Here is a 21,667-nt window from a genome sequence, read left to right as displayed (position 1 = left end):
GCTTCCTCCACATGTGATCTTGGACACCCTGCACATTGTGCAGAGTGACCTGGTGCCAATGCGCAACATCCCGACAGCAGTAGCGCCTTTGACCAAACTTTTGGCGGTACTGCACTTCTGTGCGTCTGGGTCATTCCAGACCACAGTGTGGGTCGCGGCAGGTATGTCCCAGGCCACCTTCAGCCGTGTGCTGAAGGTTGTGCTAAGGGCGTTCCTGTTGCGGCTTGCCCAGTTTATCCCTCTGCCACTCGATGAAGAGTCTCTTGTGCGGATTAAGCAGCAGTTTTCCACCATAGCTGGCTTTCCGCACGTCATAGGGGCATTAGATGGGACGCATGTGGCTCTGGTTCCGGTGAGTGGGAATGCTTCGGTTTTGATGAACCGCAAGCATTTCCACTCAATCAATGTCCAGGCCATATGTGACACGTCTCTCCAGATTCGGAACCTGGTTGCAAAATGGGGGGGGGAGTACCCATGACTCCTATGCCTTTCGTAATTCAGAGTTGTGGCCTAGATTGCAACAGAGGCAAGGGGGTGTCAGGCCACATGGAGATGCGTGCCTTCATGGTAATTATAAGAATCTATTGAATCTGTAAAGGTGAATTTGTTAGTAATAATGTATATCAAAAATAGTTTATATATAATATTTTACATGAGATGTTACTGTTACACAATGTGTTATATAGTGCATATGCCTTGTGTTTATAGTTGGACCACCTATACAGTACTAAAATACATTTCCCCACATTTAGAAGAATTAATGGTAATGTAGGGCAATTACACAAACAGACCTAACAGTTAAGGTTATGTGTTCTGAGAAAAGTTTAAACCGGCAGGTGAGTAAGTATTATTTTTGGGTCAAGTGTAATAAGAAAATCTGGAATGCACTTTGGTTTGAGGCATTTCTTTGACATTGTTAGTTTACAACGGATGGTAATTATACAGTATTATGACTCATGTACCTAACTATTTAGCATAAAGATAAGCTATGAGCCATATTATAGTCTGTTTGGATATTGACGCTGGTCTAATCTTACTCTTAAATTGTATTAAAGTTTGTTTCTTATGTCTTTCCTCTCATCCTACATAGGTGACAATGCGTATGCCTCCTGCCCTTGGCTCCTCACTCCGATCTTGAACCCACACACAGAGAAGGAAGAGGCATATAACTCGGCTCATGTGGCTACCAGATCGGTCATAGAAAGGGCATTTGGGGTTTTAAAGGCGCGTTTTCGCTGCCTGGACCGGTCTGGTGGTGCCCTCATGTATGAGCAGAGGAAAGCTTATAAGATCATCGCTCTTTGTGTGGTCTTCCATAATATAGCCATCCGGAGTGGGGCTCCAGGGGTCGTGGATGAGGTTGCTGGGGTGGACGAGGAGGAGGAGGAAGATCGTGAAGACCCCCCTCGTGAAGCAGTGCGTGGGTCCAACTTCAGGCAGTATGTAGTGGAGAGATATTTTTGAGGTAAAAGAGTTATTGGTACTGTTTTATTTTAAACAACAATGCTCTCTGCTGTAATAATGACCAAGCTTACTTAAAATATGAATCACTAATGTATGGACAGACCAAATGTGGATAGAAATATACATGGGCTGGTGTGCTACTGAAATGTGTTACATGTGTCCTAATAGTTAAATCAATGACAACCTGTAAGTTATTTTTGAATTGTGTGTTGGATGTCTCGTTAAATGCCTCAAAGTTTAACGTCAGTGTTTTATGTAAAATGCACCTTAATGTATTTGATTTCAATTACTGGCTAATGTGCCTACATCAACGTCCTTGTGTTGAAATGTAGAGTCCAGTTTGAACAGTCCAAACATTGCACATTTGCTGCTTGTATTAGCTATTTAACTAAAGGGCAGAATGGTCTAGTATGTAAATGTTCCCTATTGTCAAAGTGTTAATGTCAAATATTTGTATTGAAATTGTAGCCTAACACTGGTCAGTGAGGCATGTGAGGTTTATATGTTATTGTGCAACACATACAGTGTTGAGAAGTGCACATTTGAGACACTTTTTTTTGTGTTTTTTATATATACAGGCTGTTTCATCCATCAGGCATATTGTGCTGGCCTCAGTGCCATAGCACTTTCCATTGGAACTGGTGGATGTGGCCATGGTAAAGGCTGTTGACAAATGTAAGTATCTATAGTGTTTTCATCACTAAAATGTAACTGTCAAGTGTGTGTGCTGCATGCAATATTGACGTTTATAAGCATTAAATGTGTGGGTCTGCTAAGTCAACGTATGGCCATGTGCTATGTATGTTACTTATGGGTTTGGGGTTACTTTCCTGTCAAATAGAACACTCTGAAACCAAGATATAGCTCAAACACACAAGCCAGTATTAGAGAATATTGTGTAGAACCTGACCAGACCTTTTGAACATTACAATTCAGCGGCCACCTTCTAGTGCACCAAGGCATCAACTAGGTACATAAATGCAAGTTAGTTGTGACCTAATATTGCCTTAGTAAATGTTTGTTTCACATTCATCAGGGCACGTTGGCCTGGATTTTGGAGTTGTGCATTTCGTGTTTCCCTACATGTTGAAGTATTTCTCCAATGCTCTAAGCCTGCTTATGTATTTCTTCACTTTGGCCAGATTGTCAACTCTTCATTCAAGGAACTTTGACACACAAACCACTGACTTCTTTGCTATGTTTTTTGAAGCAAGTTTGGAATCATCTATGTAATAAATAAATCTTAACCTGCAATAGTGTCACCAATCTGTCCCAAGGAATTATTTGCTGATTACTATACTGCAGTGCTTCCTCTTGGCATACACAACAATCCATACATAGTGCTTTGGGTCCCATTTCGGAACATGCCTACTTGTACAGTATATTGAATGCATGTGTGGTTATTTTGTTCTTTGCCACAGACACACCGTAGCCTACAAACCCACTCTCTGGAGTGGTTTGAGACTAATAGCCATTATGGTTTGTTAGGAGGTTTGTATGTGTGGTTGCTTGTTTACTAGGGATTATTTAGTCTTTTCTCTGCTTGAGGTCAACATGGTATGTGTACACAAACCTCTTAATTAAGAAATATACTCAGTGTCCCTTAAATGTTAGAAGAGTTGCCTGTAAACCAACTTTGGAACACCAGATAAACCACTATCCACCCTTTTTAGTGTGTTATTTCATTGTAAGCTATTTGTGATATGTAATACATTACCTTTATTGTTCATTGGTCCAGCCATGCAATGTTCCATTCCAAGCCCACACATACTCCTTTTTTGCGCAACTAAAATGTGTATTAATATGCACATTGTTAGCCAGCACATACTGGACATGTTTTGTGCCCTTCACAATGTGTGCTCCAAATAGTTAGTGTCCAAATTTGAGATTGGATCGTGGTGTAAAAATGTGTCATTGCTTGGCAATACCATTTACATTGGTAATGGCCTCTGAAAGGGCCAGGCCTCCAAATTAAGCCACATTCAGGATTATCTTCAAGTCAGATCTGTCAGAGTGTGTGTGTGTGTGTGTGTGTAAAGAATCTTTAGTGATACTTTGCGGCATAGTAACAACAATACCTGTTAAACATGATTGCAATTGTAAAGAAATCACCAGTACTTTCAAAGTGTTACACATCACACTACTCTAACATAAGTTAAATACTGACTCTTTTTGCATGAGGCACACAAATACTTGATACCTTATTTGTACACTGAAATGAAACGTTGCTATTTGTGTGCTACATGATAAAACAGTCAGTATGTAACTTAAAGGAATCGCAGGCGCAGCAATAGTGCCGAAGAGGAATAAGGGAGGATGGTCGCTAGGCGACCAAGTGCAAGTGACATGAAGAAAGGGGGTGCAAAAAATGAAGTCTGTCCTATTTTGTTACAGCTGAGCAGTGCAGGTAGCCACTCAGGGAAAAGAGGGGGCAGGGGGTGAGACAGGAGGCAGTACAAGGTGAGAGTAGTTAAAGGAGAGGGGGAAGGAAGCTTATTATACATAGTTTTCAGTCTTGCAAGGACTCTGAGCAACCCTCTGAACCTCCAAGGATTTTAAATTAACTGTCAGAGTTACACCCCAATAGTGTAACTTATCAGCTCTGGTACCTGTGCAATAAATGGGTTATCGATCGATAGGAAAGAGACACACTCAGTCATTTGCAGGGCTGAATGAGAATCAATTCTGACTGCCCTATAGTCAGACCGCTTTATTTATACATGAAAAGTGTGCTCGCAGGCACATTTGTTATCTAGAAATTATTGCATGTTCACAGTGAAATTGGACATAGTATCAGCAGCAAAGAGTCTATACATCTTTTTGTTTAGTCACTGCTCAAGATGTTAAGGCCTGTAACTGCTTATCTCCAAGGATAGTTCATTGTCTTCATTTTCACCACGGGCTCTGGGCGTATTGTAAAACAGATATTCCTTTCTGATATCTGGATTGTTTGACATATAGCTCAGCATATTCACATGAGAAAGAAACAGAGAAAAGCTTGTGTCAGTATTATATTCAGAAAAGCAAAGAAAAGCAACTTTCATTTTATAAGTTGGATCAATATATACTTTTTACCATATTAACTTTCACAGATCCTCCTTTTTATCATACTTTTAAAATGCTACCTGTCTCTTTATGTCTGTGGATTACACCTGCACTTTGCCTACTTTAATGAATGGAATCCCTTCTGGACCCTAGACACTGGTAAAGATACATTCAGTCAAAGTCTTATAATCCACATACATTCATCTTATTAAGGTATGACGAAAGGAGGCATCCGGGGGGGGGGGGGGGGCTTGTAATATAAATCAGGGGTAGATTAGGTATAAAAATATGCAGTGCGCCCAGCAAGTTTCTTAGTTACTTATTTCACAAAAAGGGGATCACCTTTTGTGCTACATAGTTTGAATAGGAAGGTAAGGATAAGGTATCAATATAGCTGAAAAGGTCTGGGGGCGCAAAACATTTTATAAACAATAAAACAGTTCCATAAACTAAGCAGTGTAATAATTATGCATAGTATCAGTACTGGGTGTATCAGCATATTTAACATAGCAGATACTGTGGGGGATGCCCCTGTGAATACATCCCACCAATGCTTTTCCAAATCCTCCTTCAATTTGGTAGCCATGCCTCTTAGCTCATTTCCTTCAATAATAGTTACCATTTTAGCATGATTATTGGTATAATTTACCTGTTTAAGATGATCATTTAGTAACTTGGTTTCATTAATTACCCTCACTATCATCCCTATATCTAAGGTCAGTTGAGGTAATGTTAAATTATACATGAACATTTTGTCCACCTGTGTCATTTTATCTTTATAGAACATTAGCAACTTCCCTTGCCATTGTAAGTGTGTTATATTTATTAAGCACCCTGAGAACGGGTAAGCTAGTCCATAAGTTTGTGTTATTGCTTCATCATATGTGATGAGGCAAACCATCTGAGGAGCCACCTCTATTAATGTCTCATATTCTTTTTCTTTTGGATGCAATGTCCATATACAAATGCTGGTATTATGCTGTAGTAAACATGGTTCAAAGATAACAGTCTGTTGTATATCTGCAAAAACTCTTTATCCCACTGTATATTTTTAGTCAAAGGGTTAAAGACTGTGGGCATCCAATCAGCTTGCATATGAACTATTTTACTGAGATCTGCTCCTGTTTTGCTAAGTTTCGTGTGTATGACCTCAGTGTCTATTGTATTCATTATGCCTAATCCTGTCCCTGTAGCTCCTAACAAGGTGTCGTACCACTCCCGCTTGCACTTTTTATGACTATCTGTCGGAAAAGTAATGTTCCACCTTATTATTGTTCTTTGTTTTCTTATTCTTGGTGTATGTAACCTTTACCTGTGCAAACTGTCACATTTTTTTGCAATAGCCCTGGAGCAGCAGACAGTATTATAGTCATGTGATGGAAAAACAAAACACATGTGTAGGCTTTGTGTTGCATTTTGCACATATCAGGTGTCATTCCTGTATATTACCCCAATTAGTGGTCAGGATTGGGATCCGGTGTGGTAGCCTTCTTACAGTGGCTTGCGTGTATCCAGGAATCCCTTCCTTCCAATTTCACTGAGGTAGGTGTAGTTAGAAGCACTTGATATGGACCCTCAAATCTGGGTTCCAAGGCCCTTCTGACGTGCCTTTTTACAAAGACGTAATCTCCTGGCTTCAAACAATGGGTACCAGACAAGTTATCTGGATCTGGAATGGAAGAGAACACTAGACCATGCACTTTAGTTAATTGTCTTCTTTGTAACTCTCCCATATAAGTCACCATATTGCCATAGTTATGTTCCATCTGTTGTGGAAAATAGCACCCTGTTTTGGGTGGCCCACCAAACAATATTTCATAAGGACTCAACTTAGTTTTTTTATTTGGGGTTATTCTTACAGAATAGAGAGCTAAGGGCAGACATTCTACCCATGATTTACCAGTTTCTCTCATAGCTTTCTGTATTTTTAATTTTAGTGTCCCATTCATTCTGTGCTGTTGCTCCCCTTTTTTTTCCACTCTTCCTTTTCCATGGGCATTGCTTGTTTCTGTAATTGTTTCAACATATATGGCTACTGATTTTAAAGCTGCATCCTTGGCTGCTTTATCTGCTAATCTATTACCTTTTACTTCAAACGTTTGCTCCTTAGTGTGTGCTTTTACCTTTAAAATAGCCACTTCTGTAGGGGCTGCTTAGGCCTCAAATAATGCTTTTATGAGGCTTGCATACTTTATTGGCTTACCATTTGCCCCCAGGAAGTTCCGGCTATGCCATATGAGGCCAAAATCATGTGCTACCCCAAAAGCATACCTGGAGTCTGTGTATATATTAACTCTCTGCCCTTCAGCCATAATACAGGCATCTATCAAGGCCTGAAGTTCTGCTTCTTGTGCTGATTGCCCTGGGTCTAAGGCCTCTTGGACGAGTATTTGCTGTTCAGTAGTTACAGCATACCCTGTTTTGGGCTGCCCCTCGTGGTAGTATCTGGAACCATCTACAAATAAGATCATATAAGGATTTGTTAGTAGCTCTTCAAACACATTGGGGAGCCCTTGATGCTCAGAATCCATCAAAGCTAAACAGTCATGAGAAAAATTTGTAGTGTGATTTGAGCCCTGCGCATTAAACTCCTCACTGAAGTCATCATGCTCATCATTATGGCTACTTTCCAGACTACTACTCCCCTCTTTTAAATCCTCTTCCTCATCCTGTGGTAACAGGGTGGCTGGATTTAAAACTGTACATCTTTTAATGGTTAGGTTGCTCGGACTTAATAATGCAACCTCATATTTTGTCAGTCTGGCAGTTGACAAATGTTTGGTTTTAGCTTGATTTAAAATTTTCTGTTACTGCATGCGGTAGTTGTAATGTGAGGGAGTGATCTAACACTATATCCCCCACTTTGTCTTTTAGTAGAGCAGCTGCCGCTACTGCTCTTATACATGAAGCTGATCCTCTGATCACAGGATCTAATTTTCTGAGTAATACCCCAAAGGTCGTTGTTTGCCACCGTGTTCTTGAGTTAATACACCATGTGCAAAGCCCTTCTGCTCATGACAGAATAATACAAAGGGTTTATCATAATTTGGTAACCCCAGGGCTGGTGCTTGTAAAATGATTGCCTTTATTTGGAGAAAAACTTCAACCTGTTTATCTGTAAGTTGCAATGGGCCCTTGTTATTACCCTTGGTGGTTTCATACAGAGGGTCTAATAATGCAGAGATGTTGGCTATCCATTCTCTGCAATAACCTACCAAGCCTAAAAAGGCTCTTCATTTTCGCACTGTAGTGGGCACAGGAACATCTTTTATAGTATTTATTTTGTCTGCTGTAAGGTGTTTTGTTTCTTTTCCTATACAGTGCCCAAAAAAGATTACTTGGGATTGTGCCACATGCAATTTATCCTTGCTTACTTTGCATCCTACCTTATGTAAAAACATAAGTAGTTTTATTGTTTCTGTTTTACATTGTTGTTCATTTGTTGCACACAATAACAAATCATCCACATATTGTAACAACCTTGTCTCTGGGTACTGTGGCTGTCATTGCTGCATTACTGTCTTTCAAACCATCTGATATAAAATTTGGTTAAAAATAAACTTAAACACTATTTCATATTCAACTTCAATGTTAGTCCATTTCTCCTTTTCCCTTAAAAAACACCTTCTCACCTTCTTCGACATACAGAAAAAACCACCTAGTTCATGCATTTGCTATGCGAATAGCCCATAAACTCTAATATCTCTTTCCAAAACAAGGTAATCATTACTCATTACTCAGCAGAATCTACGTTCTTTAAATCCTTCATTAGTTTATACTTATGTTTGTTGTGGCTGTTGACCAAAATATATTGCAAACTTCTATTCATTGGAAGATGGATCAATGCAATCTGCATTGCCTAAATGGTCTTTTTTGCTGGAGATCTGTGAAGAAAAACTTTTGCATAGAGATTAACATTTATTCACTAGGAATAACAGTAACTATTATAAATTCACATTGAACAGCTGCTAATACAACACTTGTTTAAAAGTTTCTCTTTGTAGCTTAACTGTTACGCTATGCGTTCCATGCAATGAAAAACAGATTTCCTCAAAGGGGCAGTCCCCAATATCACAAACAGGGAATGTCAAAGTGACGAGACCTGGGCATTCAAAGCCACTCCTTTCTCATCATCTCTTCAAAAGCATTACATTTGCAACTGTACAGCTTTTTCAACCTTGAAACATGTCTCTTAAAACGGTCAAGACAGACAAACACGGATCTCCCTCACACGCAGTAAGACGGAGATAAAACTCACATACAGAGAAAGAAAACTTAACTGCTATCTTCCAGCCTACTGCTGTGGAACTACAAGTCCCAGCATTAGACTAAATACACATTAGCTTCAACATGTTACTATCAATCAGCACTCCAGACATATTTTTCCCTCTTGAAATATTGAAGCAATGTTACATACATTTTCAGATAACAAAAACAGCGTGCTTCTTATCTCAACACTGAAATATTTTACACAGAATAAGGGAGGGGCACATCTCACTCTTTAATCTGCGCAACATCAAACATACATTTTTAGTACACAACCTACTTGATTCATTGTTTTAGTCATTATATCATTTAGCTTGTGATGTCCTTTAATTAATTTTTATCTATTTGTCTGCTTTTAATGTCCCTTGCTTAGGAAATCCTGCCGCCTTAAAAACTTTTTCCATGCCTGTAGTGAGGGAGCTACCCCCATGCTTAGAAGCATATTCCCAGGGGGTATACCCCCAATAATTTTCTGAATCCTTATCGGTCCTAGACTCTATATTACCCACGTCTGGGTACACCTTATATCTTTACTCTTAGCGGACCGTCAGATAATTATATCTTTATCTTTATTGTTTATATAAAGGCAGGATTACCAGGGGGACAACAAATCTGTAGGGTTTAATCCCCTTCTTATGTTGCAGACTATCTTTATGCAAAGTACAAAGAATAATATTGCTATTATCCAAGCCCTCTGGAAATATCCACTTTACACATTGTTCTAAATAACCTTTTGCCTTTAGTTGTTTGTGGTGTTTTAACAACTTTTGCCACCTGTCTAACCTTAGCGTGCCTGTTTCTGGAAAACCTGCTGCTTTAAAAACTTTATGCCCCTTATGAGGGGTGAACCCCCTCTCTTTTTGGCATATTCCAGGGGAGTGTAACCCCAGTAAGACTCTACCTTATGCCCGGTTCTATCCCCTTTATTGCCCATAATGAGCGACTGGATGGTCTCTTTACAGAACCGTCTGCTTTTAAGTCTTACAACTGTATGTTTTTAAACTGCTTTATCTACCAAGGAGATAACAGGTCAGTGACACTAAAAACCTGCTGCTTTAAAAACTTTATGCCCCTTATGAGGGGTGAACCCCCTCTCTTTTTTGCATATTCCAGGGGAGTGTAACCCCAGTAAGACTCTACCTTATGCCCGGTTCTAGACCCTTTATGCCCACAATGAGCGACTGGATGGTCTTTTTACAGAACCGTCTGCTTTTGAGTCTTACAACTGTATGTTTTTAAACTGCTTTATCTACCAAGGAGATAACAGGTCAGTGGCACTACGTCCTCTCTTAATATTTAGACCTATTCTAATCAACAGGGCAATGCATAATATTGCAAGTATACAACAGAGTACTATTATCCCTTCTGTACATTCAATTTTCATTTGACATGACTCTTACATTTCTTATCAAGTAACTCTTACATTTCTTATCAAGTACTTTAAACATGCAATTTCAACACAACAACACAATTTCTACTTTATATAACCTCTAAAGGGGTTATTCTGGTCCAGAGCTTGGGACCTTCGTCAATCCAGACGAGTTACCCCCGGACTTGTTACCTACCCCACTTCCACAAGGACAGAACTCTTAAGAGTAAAAATAAAGCTTTTTACTCACCATATGGATTTTGTCCTCTGTCCTTGGGGATGAGGTGGTCCCGTGTGCCGGAGGGTCTGGATATATTGAAGTTCGCGGACGAGCCCCCACTGAAACTGTCAGAGTTACACCCCAATAGTGTAACTTATCAGCTCTGGTACCTGTGCAATAAATGGGTTATCGATCGATAGGAAAGAGACACACTCAGTCATTTGCAGGGCTGAATGAGAATCAATTCTGACTGCCCTATAGTCAGACCGCTTTATTTATACATGAAAAGTGTGCTCGCAGGCACATTTGTTATCTAGAAATTATTGCATGTTCACAGTGAAATTGGACATAGTATCAGCAGCAAAGAGTCTATACATCTTTTTGTTTAGTCACTGCTCAAGATGTTAAGGCCTGTAACTGCTTATCTCCAAGGATAGTTCATTGTCTTCATTTTCACCACGGGCTCTGGGCGTATTGTAAAACAGATATTCCTTTCTGATATCTGGATTGTTTGACATATAGCTCAGCATATTCACATGAGAAAGAAACAGAGAAAAGCTTGTGTCAGTATTATATTCAGAAAAGCAAAGAAAAGCAACTTTCATTTTATAAGTTTGATCAATATATACTTTTTACCATATTAACTTTCACATTAACAGAGGAATAACTGGACGCTCTAGGGCAGCCCTGGGGCTGGTAAATATGAATTCATAAATTCAAATGAAAGATAAATACATTTTAAATGATGAACTTTAAATGGAACAAAAAACTAAAATCATTAATTTTATTTTGATTAATTTAGCATTGTGTGTCTTTTTAATACTACAAAGTAAATACATTAAAATAAGGAAGCTATGTAGTGTGAACTAAAGTATAAATGTTAGAGGAATTGTATTGAACTCAGATAGCAATTGTTAAGCGGAAGATGTCTGGGTTAGGAGACTTGCAATTTAATGTATGTAACAAAATAATACTATCTAAGGTGGGACAAGGCAGATGCACAATTGCTTAGTTCAGGGACATAATTTGGACTCTGTTTTTGTTTTTTTCTGGGGTTTTTTTGTTGATATACTTCATGCATAGACCAACATGCTGATGGTGCTAACAATTAGCCTCCCCCTTTCTCAGACATTCTTTTGTTTGAGGTGATTAGTTAGGAGACAGGAAGTGAAATTGTATGTTGATCGGGCTGATTACCAGGAGGGGACAATGTTATATCCAGGCTGTGGTTACCAGAGCCGTAAGGAGGGCAGTGCGGGTGGTGCGACTGCCCAGGGCGCAAGGCCTAGTGGGGGCGCAACACCCGCCCACCCTTTACATATCACCAGTTAAATGGCAAAGTAGTCCTGCGGTTCCAGCATTGCAGGACTATTTTGCCCATTGAAGATAGCTAGTGCGCGAGTGCCGGCTTCCTGCAGCGTCCTGACGTACAAATAATGACGTCAGGATGCTGTCAATACACAGGCGACGAGGAGCCGGCGCAGAAGGAAGAAAAAGACAGAAGACACGCTCAGGTGAGTAAAATACTGCAGGGCTGGAGAGGACAGTTTTGGGGGCTGGAGAGGACAGTATCGGGGGCTGGAGAGGACAGGAGCCGGGGCTGGAGAGGACAGGAGCCGGGGCTGGGGAGGACAGGAGCCGGGGCTGGGGAGGACAGGAGCCGGGGCCAGGTGTGGAGAGGACAGGGGCCAGGTGTGGTGAGGACAGGAGCGAGGGCTGGAGAGGACAGGCGTGAGGGCTGGAGAGGAAGGTGTGTGGAGTGAATGGGGGCGTCTGGAAAGAAGGAGTGAGGGGTCTAATGAAAAGGGTGTCTGGAATGAATGAGGGGGTCTGGTGAGGAGGGTGTCTGGTAAGAAGGAGTGAGGGGTCTGGTAAGAATGAGTGAGTGGTCTGGTGGGGGGGTGGTCTAGAGAGAAGGAGTGAGGGGTCTGGTGAGGGGGTCTGGAGAAAAGGAGTGAGGAGGGTGTCTGGGGAGAAGGAGTAAGGAGGGGTGTCTGGGGAGAAGGAGTGAGGAGGGTGTCTGGGGTGAATGGGGGGGATCTAGATAGAAGGATTGAGGGATCTAATGAAAAGTGTCTGGAGTGAATAGGGGAGGTCTGGTGAGGAGGGTGTCTAAAGTGAATAAGGGGGGGGTCTGGAGAGAAGAGAATATATTATATAATAATAATTACTATTCAATATGGGGAAATTTGAAGCCATAATTTGTTGGGCTGATGGGGAAATAGGATTTGTGTTAAATGGAAATGTTAATAATTTTATGTCGGGGATGGTGAGTCTGTTTGTTACATATGTAGACTTTTAATTTAATGTTGGGTATGGTGAGGAATAATTTGGTTTATTAAATGGGAATGCTATTAATTTAATGGTGGGAGCTGGTGAGGGGTGAATGCTACTAATTTAATGTATGGGCTGATGCATGGGGTATGTCTGTTTATTAAATGGGAATGTTATTAATTTAATGTCAGAACTGTTTGGGGGAGGCTTATTTATTAAATGTGAGTGCTATTAATTTGATGTTGGGGCTATATGGGGGGAAATAGACATTTACTGTAAATGCTATTAATTAGATTCTGGAACTGATTGGGTGGAAGAAGGCTTGTTTTTAAACAGAAAAAGCTACTGATTTAAAGTCTGTCTGGTTGTGGAAAGGGAGACCTAGATTCTCCACTCACTGCTCAACTTTCCTGGAGGTCAGTAATAACAATCTCTTTTCCAAACAGGCCCCCATTATTCCAGGATCCACTTAAGCAGCAACAGACCATAAGACACCAGCAGACAGAAGACACCGGTGATGCTTAACCACTGAGAGGCAGCATCTACTCCCATAAAGGTACAAGGGGGGGGGCACCAAATTCTGTTTCGCCCAGGGCACTAAAATGTCTAGTTACGGCCCTGGTGGTTACAATTACAATAATGAGTCATCATATATGTTATCATATACATCTATTTCTTAATAGTAAGATTTGTAGTCACTCAGAATATATACATGCTGTGGGTTCTTTTCCTGTATCTATTCTTTCTACTTCCCAGTCACATGTCTGTCCTGTGCTGATATAGTCTTATAGATACTCTACCTTAAATTACTACTATCACTACGGTGATATATTTATTTATATATATAGATATCAGAGCAATGAGGCATGTTAACTGCGTTATAACGCTACTAAGGTATTTAACCATTACAGGGGAGGGTGCACAAAAAAGCTGACGCCACGTTCAGCGCAGCCAGCGGTGCATTTTCTACGGCTGCCACCATTTCCAGCGCGGCCAAAAGGTCATTCATTAGATTACAGGGGAGGGTGCACAAAAGAACTGACACCATGTCCAGCGCAGCCAAAAGGTCATTCATTGCATTACAGGTGAAGGTACACCGGAGAGCTGATGCCACATACGGGATACATATTTGGCTAAGATTACAGTGGTTCATCAGTGGAAAGGAATGGGGCAGCAATAAGGTTTGGAGGCCAGTAAAGGTGAGCAGGATGCTAGAGTGGCTGGCTAGGTATCCAATAAGGGAAGAAGCTGAGTTGTGGCATTGTCACGGACTTAGCTTCTCCGTCGCTGGTCCGGATGCCGCACTTCCGGATTCGGCGGTCACATGACCGCAACCTGGGGGCGGGGAATTCACTCGGTGAGTGTCAGAGCAACATCTATTGTTCCTGGCTCCTGTTCCCTGTGGAATTCTGACTCCTAGACTTCTGCTGACTCCTGTGTATTGACTCCTGCCTGTTTGACTATTCTTCATCTCCAGTCCTTGTGTACTGATCCAGCTTGCTGACTACGCTTCTGTTCTGGTGACCCGTGTACCGACCCGGCCTGATTGACTCCGAGCTTGCCTTCTGATATGTCTGCATTGCCTTCCTGTGTACTGACCCGGCCCGTTGACCACACTACTCCTGCTCCACTACGCTGCACTACATCTAAGGGTGAACCTGAGGACCGTGACCTGCGACTCCTGGCAGCAAAGCCCACCCCGCCTTGCGGCGGTTCTTGGTGAACATCGGGGAGATCGTTAGACTCCGCACCTCAGGTAAGCCAGCTATATTAGATTGTAGTACATCAAGAAATCCGTTACAGGCATATGTTGCAGGCAGGTTTTTTTATGGAAGGTTTAAGGATTTCTGTAACAAGGGGGTGTGGGGGTTTCACAGGAATTTGAAGTCAATTAACATGCAATCTGCAATAGTCAGGGATAAGATTGTCAAGGAGCTAATGTTGAACCGAATGGCTGGTCCATTCCAAGAGCCTGCCAGTTAGAATTTAGTAATTTTTGCATCTGGGGCTGGATCCTAAGAAGGCAGCAGAAAATTTTAGGCTGATCCAGCACTTATTTTACCCGGCAGGGGCATCGGTTAGTGATGCGCTGGACAGGAGAAGTGTTCGGTCCAATATCAATCCTTTGTCAGGGCTGTAAAAATGGTCAAAAACATGGAAAAGGGGCCCTCATGGCAAAATTAGACATAGAGTCTGCCTTTCAAATGTTGCCGCTGCACCTTGACAGCTTTAGGTTGATGGGTTTTTCAATCTGATGGATATTATTTCATAGACAAGGGTTTGCCTATGGCCTGTCCAGTATCATGTGCATTTTTTTCGAAGCCTTTATCTTATTATAGCAGTGGTGTTTTTGAATCAAGCACAGGATGCAAATAAGTGGTGCAATATTTTTTGGTGGCAGGGCCAACAGAGTCAGATCAGTGTAAGAATTGGCTGTGTGAGTTGGAGACTGTGCTTAAGTATTTTCAGTATTGGAGCTCTAGGTTCAGACATGCCAGGGGCAGGCATTAATAGGGTTGAGAAATAAAGTGAAACCTGTTTATTACCTCCTGTGGCAGCAGCAGAAGCAAAAATCGTGGTTCAATTGTGCAGGTTTTTTAGAGTGACAGGGTGCTCCTTTAAGTTGTTGCACTTGATATGTTTAACAATATGCAGTAGGCACTTTGGAGGTTGTTGTTACAGGAGGTCGTAGCGGTGGGGAGCTTCGGTCCCCATGGACAGGGTCATGAAGACCTTGCTTGGCGGGAAAGCGGCGAGCAAGGCATAGGAAGTGGGGAGCCAGCAGGGCCGGGCAGATTCACCCAGGGAAGACGGACACACGCCTGGTTCCAGCTTCAACAGTTGGGCCAATACTGGCGGCGTGCCTGGTTTATTGGAGGGTGATTTATGCCAAGGGGGCTGGTCTCCGGAGGGCGTTGTTGCGGTGCCTACATGGAAGTAGGCAGAACACGCCCTATTTTTCCAGATGGAACTGGAAAAGGTGGTATTATTTTTCTAGAGAGAACACCAGGCAGTATCACCCTGGGCAGACGGCCATATGCCTGGTTCCAGCTTCAACGGTTGGGGCCAATACCAGCAGCGTGCCAGGTTTTAGCAATTGGAGGGTGATTCATTCCAAGGGGCTGGTCTCAAGTGGACGTTGTTGCGGTATCTACATGGAAGTAGGCAGAACACGCCCTATTTTTCCAGATGGAACTGGAAAAGGCGATAAATTTTATTAGCCTTGCACGCCACTTGTCTGCCAAGTTTGGAAGTGTTTAATAAAGCTGTGACCAAAATAATTTTGCCAAATACTTGTCTCAGAGTCTTTCTTTATTAGCTCACTGCGTGGGACATCGGTTAGTCGACCTATATGCCTTATGTGCAAAACCGTTAACTCATTTGCACCTCTTGCATTGTAACATGGTTTTGGACAGGAAACTTAATTTAAAAACTTCTTAATTTAAGTCCCTTTATTATTCATGCCCCATGTAAGATGTTCTTTGGGTCCCCATCTTATCCTAGAGTGTCTGCCCTAGCACACAATAGTCCTTTGAATGTTTAATGTCTGAGTGATAATGTATTAATGGTATTGTGAGGCTTCATAGGTTATAGTTTCATAGTTTAGCCTTCTGCTAAATCGGTAACTGTGTATTACCAAACATTAAAAACATACATAAATAAAAGTTTTTTGGGGTTGGCCCTAATTTCAATTACCATGACCTAGCTTAAATTAAAGCAACTACTGTAGGGGAGCTTCAGCCTACTGACCTGGGCTCTATAAAAGTGTACATGCAAGTGTTCAGAAGCAAAAATACACAATGGCCAGATTCGGTCAAAAAGCCATACAGAATGACGTATTGTATATATTTTGTCTGGTTGGGCAGGCTCAGACCATTGTGATTTATTACATCGCTACCGACTAGTTTAGTTATTGAGACAAATGAGCTCTTGGACATCCTTCACTAGTCGAAGTAGATAATGTGTTGTCTACTTACTAGGATAACAGGGTGTGGTTCTTCAGCCGAGGTAATAATTACCAATACTCCCTGTGAGGATACCACCCTTAGCTGGGATGGCAGTTACCCTCTGTGGGATTCAACTCACTCGTGTAGACCAGAATATATCCAAAACAAGACTTTATTATGACAGCACAACACCACAAGACGTTCACAACTTACAGGATAAATGGTAGCATGTATCCTTCAGCAGCCTCTTGCAGTCAGCACTCCAAAGTAATAATCTCTGTCTCTTTAAGGGTCTTATCCTCCCGCAATATTACCACTACCGATAAGCAAAACAGTTAGGGTGTCCCCCAGCCTGGGACACTGGCTCACACCGCCCCTGTCCTGGTAGGGTTTCCTCCAGCAGCACCACGATGCCTGGCCCAGAGTCCTTTTCGCTGATGTCTTGTACACCAGGATCCTCCAAACTAGACTAGCTCCCCTGGCATTCTCCTCTTCCTATATTATTTGCTGTATACACAGGAAGTAGGGTCAAATGTTTCAAACCTCCCCCTTACAGAAGGGGTCTCCCAGTCAACACTTTAGCTGCTAGACATACTGTCCCTGTTATCTTGATTATACAATAGAATGACTTGACTCAATTAGCTGTTTTGGCTGGATACACTACACATGTGGTTACAATAGTACATCAAGGAATGACACTGCACGCTTACATGAAACAATAAGACTATTGACACATTATATCAGCAGTGTTTCACAATATAAGTCTGTGATAACTTTTGATACAATAACATTTATATTGATACATATTGATACATTTCCCCATGCTATTTCAACCAATACATTACTGTAGAGGCATATTGCATATCATTTAGAAGTTCTAACCTTATTACCTCTCAGGTTACCTGTTGACCTAGCTAATTAAAATGGGCTGCCAGCTAGTTAACAAAGACATTGTTCTGATTACAAACCAAATCTCAGCTGCCCCTCATAACAATGAACATTTGAGATAAATGGTAATTACATTAGCTAACACAAGCAAAATATCTGCTGCTGTTCTGTTATTTTCACACAGTATGGCAATATCCTTTATATTTATACTACATACAATATCGCAGGTAATAGCAAGGGCAAAATGTACCTAATAACATGAAATAATAATACACATAATACACCGATGCTCTGGTGTATATACTTAGACTGGGCCAAGGATTAAAAAGTACATTAAACCGTGAGAAACGGGTGATGAATACAAAGTTCTCAGTACAGTAGCACCCCGTTTACTCACACTCCCTGTGTATTATTTTACTAAACATTATTATCCCAACACACAGCAAACAGCTCCCACAACACTACAGCCTTAGGTTGTTATCAAAAATATGTGCCTATTTCAATAAGGACAGGAATGACCATTGTTCTAAGTGGTTTGGTGAAGCACTGGCGGTGTGCCAGCCACTGTGCATTAGCACTATTATAAAAGGCTAATGGCTTTGTATATATTGTAAATGTACCCATATTCATACCGGTACATATTTGAAGTTAAGATTCATGACCTTGGTGCATACCAAGAATGGATTAAACTAGTCCAGTAGTAGCATTTGAACCTGTGATTTGTGTCAAATTATTGAGAGGTAACATATTAAAATAAGCAAATATCCTTGGCTGGAGGTATTTCCATACCTAGCAAGGAACACTGTAGGTGTTAAATGCTTTGCTAGGCACCATTTATTCACACAAAACAAGAGACACTGCAACTGGTGTAAACTATGTCTGCTTTTCAAAGCCATTACCCAGTATGAGATATGTTAAAAATGCACCTATTATGGCTGCAATTCACATGACACTAGTTTTAATTTTAGATGAATCAAAACCTGATTAGTGATATACATGTGTGCCCGGGCCGGACTGGCCATCTGGCAATTCTGGCAAATGGCAGAAGGGCCGATGGCTGAATGAGCCGGTGCAGGGATCAGCCGAAACAGGGGTAGATTGGCCATTACTTTCTTCCAGCTTCCAAGTTAGGGCACGCGTCCTCACAACAGATGTCAAACAGGAACAGGAAACTGTTTGTGCGTTTCACTGTGGAACGCATGTCAGAGCCTTGATCGTTTTCACAGCTCTTTGCAAGCGTTGGCTCTATAGAGCTACAAGAAAACCAAACAAAAAAACCCCAGAAGAAAGTGCTGTGTAAATAAAATTCCCCATTAAGGATTGCTGTATAATGGCAGGCTTCTTCACTGGGCAACAACGGTACCTTGTTCAGATGGAACCAAAATTTCCTACTATTGTTTCCCTCCAGACCGCAATTAAGGATACACCTGTCATACACAGGCGAAGCATGAGGGAAACTGCTGGAGCTGTTTGCCGGCAGCAGTCTCTGTTACTAAAGGAATATGTCTATATGTGATTTTATCCCCTCCAGAGGGTGGAAATATTATACCAGTAAGAAGAAATGTATTCCATCTCTCCTGGGACTGCTATGGGACATTCAGACTACCTAAGTACTTGTGGCTTTATTTTTTATCAGGATTTGTTCCACCCAAATGGATGCAGAGTTTTTATCCTGTATATATTAACCTTAATGTTGCTGCATCATTTTGAAGCCTTCTGTTTATGATATAAAGATTTTGTACTTCAGTGAGGTGGTGTTTATGTTTTTATTTATATTTATATTAGCTTAATTTTATGTTTTAATATTAAATACATTTAATACATTTTTATGTCATTATTTTTTTCTATGGTTACATCATTCAGCTATTTGGATGTTATCCTTAAGGGAGAATTTTATCTATAGCGCTTTCTTTTCTTTTTTGTTTGTGTTTGTTTTTCATATATAGGGCCATGCAACGGGCCCTAGAATAGCAGCAGTGTTAATATTGCCCTGGGGTATTTATCACATGCATGTTGGCTCTTATTTATAATTTTAATATATATTTTTTATTTTTGTTATATTGTGTATTATAGCTTTGTGTAGTAGTGCAGAAGTGTGTGCTTTTGGAAGTTTTTTTCTATACAGCTACAAGGACTCGTGTGGACCACAAAATAGCAAGTATCTGGTACCCAGCACTTGAATTATTTTTTGGCATCTTTAGGACACTGTTAATACAATATAAATGGACTAAGGGACTTTCTCATTTTGATTTCGGTTTAATATTGTACATACAGTCAAAATTATATGGAATTTGGAAAACTGATGTATGGTTATATAAGATTATTATTTTAGGAAAAATTGTTTATTAGCTTTTTAAAAGAATTTTCCTTTTGAGCTATATATATCCAATTCTCTTATTATTTGAGAGAAAAGGGTACTTGGTAATTATGTGTGTCTAACTACTCTGTTGTTGATATTTTGTGAGAGATTTGAAAAAAGCAGAACATTGGCTCCCTACAGTGGTGACCATATAATTGGTCGTATTGCTGCAGTGTGGGTGTGGCATGGTGATAATGTTATAATGTTTTTTGGGGGTTAGTATTGTTAATAAGTGGGAGAGGGTACTGCTGTAATATGGGTGGGTATTGATGTAGTATAAGTGTGTGTCGGGGGGGGTATTTATTGCTGTAATTTGGGTACTAATAATGTATTGACATGGTATTTATTGTTGTAATGAAGGTGCTAACAATGTAATGTTGGTGGTCATTAGGAGAAATAGTCCTATTTGTTAAATGTGAATGCTATTGGTTTAATTTTGGAGCTGGTTGGGGGAGTAGAGTGTTTCTTAGTTTCGCAGCAACAGGGCCTATTTATTTAAGGTGAGGTGATGGGATCTTCAATTTAATGCTGGTGTGGTTTAAGGATATTTAATGTCAGGGCTGGTTGGAGGTAAATAGATCTATTTATCAAATGTGAATACTATTATTTTAATGTTTGGGCTGGAGGGAGGCCTAATTATATAATGTGGGTGCTATTGACTTAATGCCGGGGCTGATTGGAGTTTTCTACATTTCATGTACCCATTTGTTTTTTCAAATAGGGCTCCCAGCATTCCAGGATACAGACAAGCAGCAACTGAGCTAAAGAAACCAGCAGTCACAGGTGGTTACAAGAACAAGTAGGAGAGAGCAAAACAGTCTGCCAACTGTCCTGAATCTGGTGGAGACTGTCCCGCTTAGTCAGGACTTGACTGCAAGGACAGTTGGGAGGTATGTCCTGCTTCACACTGTACTGCTTGTGAAGGCTGAGCTGCGCACACCTAACAGTAGTGCACACAGTATTGCCTATGTATTTATCTAAAATGTGACTAATAACTATATTACATCATAGGAGCCCCCTGTCTTGAATGCACTGAGCCTTAATCCAGCTCTGTTTAGCAGGAGGGAGTGGGTAGTTGCTCCCAGTCCCTGGATAGGACACAACCTGCAGAACAAGCCCAGGAGCTCTAAGTCTCATGAGATTTAGTAATCTCGTGAGACTAAGCGCTTCCCTTCTCACTCTACAGGAAGTTTCCACCCTGATGGGTGTCGGCAGCATCAGAAACATAAATAAGTGCGGTGGTGGTGTCATAATGTGTTTGGGGGGCAGGGGCGTTATGTGGATGGGGAGGGCGTGATAAATGTAATGTTTTATTATAATGTATGTATCAATGCCCTGTGATGACCATGCACCCAACGCAATGTAGCCACGCCGCCTTGGCGGTGCCCCGGCGGCACATGGTTTATTTCCTACTCATCAACAGAGGTGGGCCTGTATGCTTTAAATGCCAGGGCTGATTTTTAGTCCCAGTCCGGCCCTGATGTGTGCTGACATTTACAACTTTAATCTGCAGATCCAAGCCATGTTTACATACAATATTTAGCAATGTGTTGACTATGGAGAAATTAATGTCATGCATGGCTGCGTTGTCATGTATGACACCACTAAATAGTTAGTGGTCAAAGACTGAAGTTTAGAGATAGACATAGGATGACACTTTGGCTAGATTTAAAAATGCCATTTGACACATAAATGTCTTGTTAGACACGTAGCAAAAATTAAATTAAGGAATGTAGACTCAGTGTTCTGAGATAATAATGTCCTTAAAAAGTCTAGATTTTTTACATCCATAATAAAATATGCAATCACAAAATTACAGCCACATAGTTTCGCTA

At 41.0% G+C, this 21,667-nt stretch overlaps 1 long non-coding RNA gene across 1 annotated transcript; it reads left to right on the top strand.

Annotated features, from left to right (window-relative positions):
* The first annotated feature begins 159 nt into the window (after positions 1 to 159).
* On the top strand, positions 160 to 2,710 carry LOC142106971 (uncharacterized). The gene is made up of 3 exons (XR_012679829.1): positions 160 to 1,465; positions 2,043 to 2,139; positions 2,501 to 2,710. It is a non-coding gene; the product is annotated as an uncharacterized LOC142106971 (long non-coding RNA).
* Positions 2,711 to 21,667: the final 18,957 nt, after the last annotated feature.

This window comes from Mixophyes fleayi, chromosome 1, assembly GCF_038048845.1.
Source record: "Mixophyes fleayi isolate aMixFle1 chromosome 1, aMixFle1.hap1, whole genome shotgun sequence".
NCBI classification, from domain to species: domain Eukaryota; kingdom Metazoa; phylum Chordata; class Amphibia; order Anura; family Limnodynastidae; genus Mixophyes; species Mixophyes fleayi.
The sequence above is the reverse complement of the archived record's forward strand: the minus strand, read 5'-3'. Positions and strand labels throughout refer to the sequence as shown.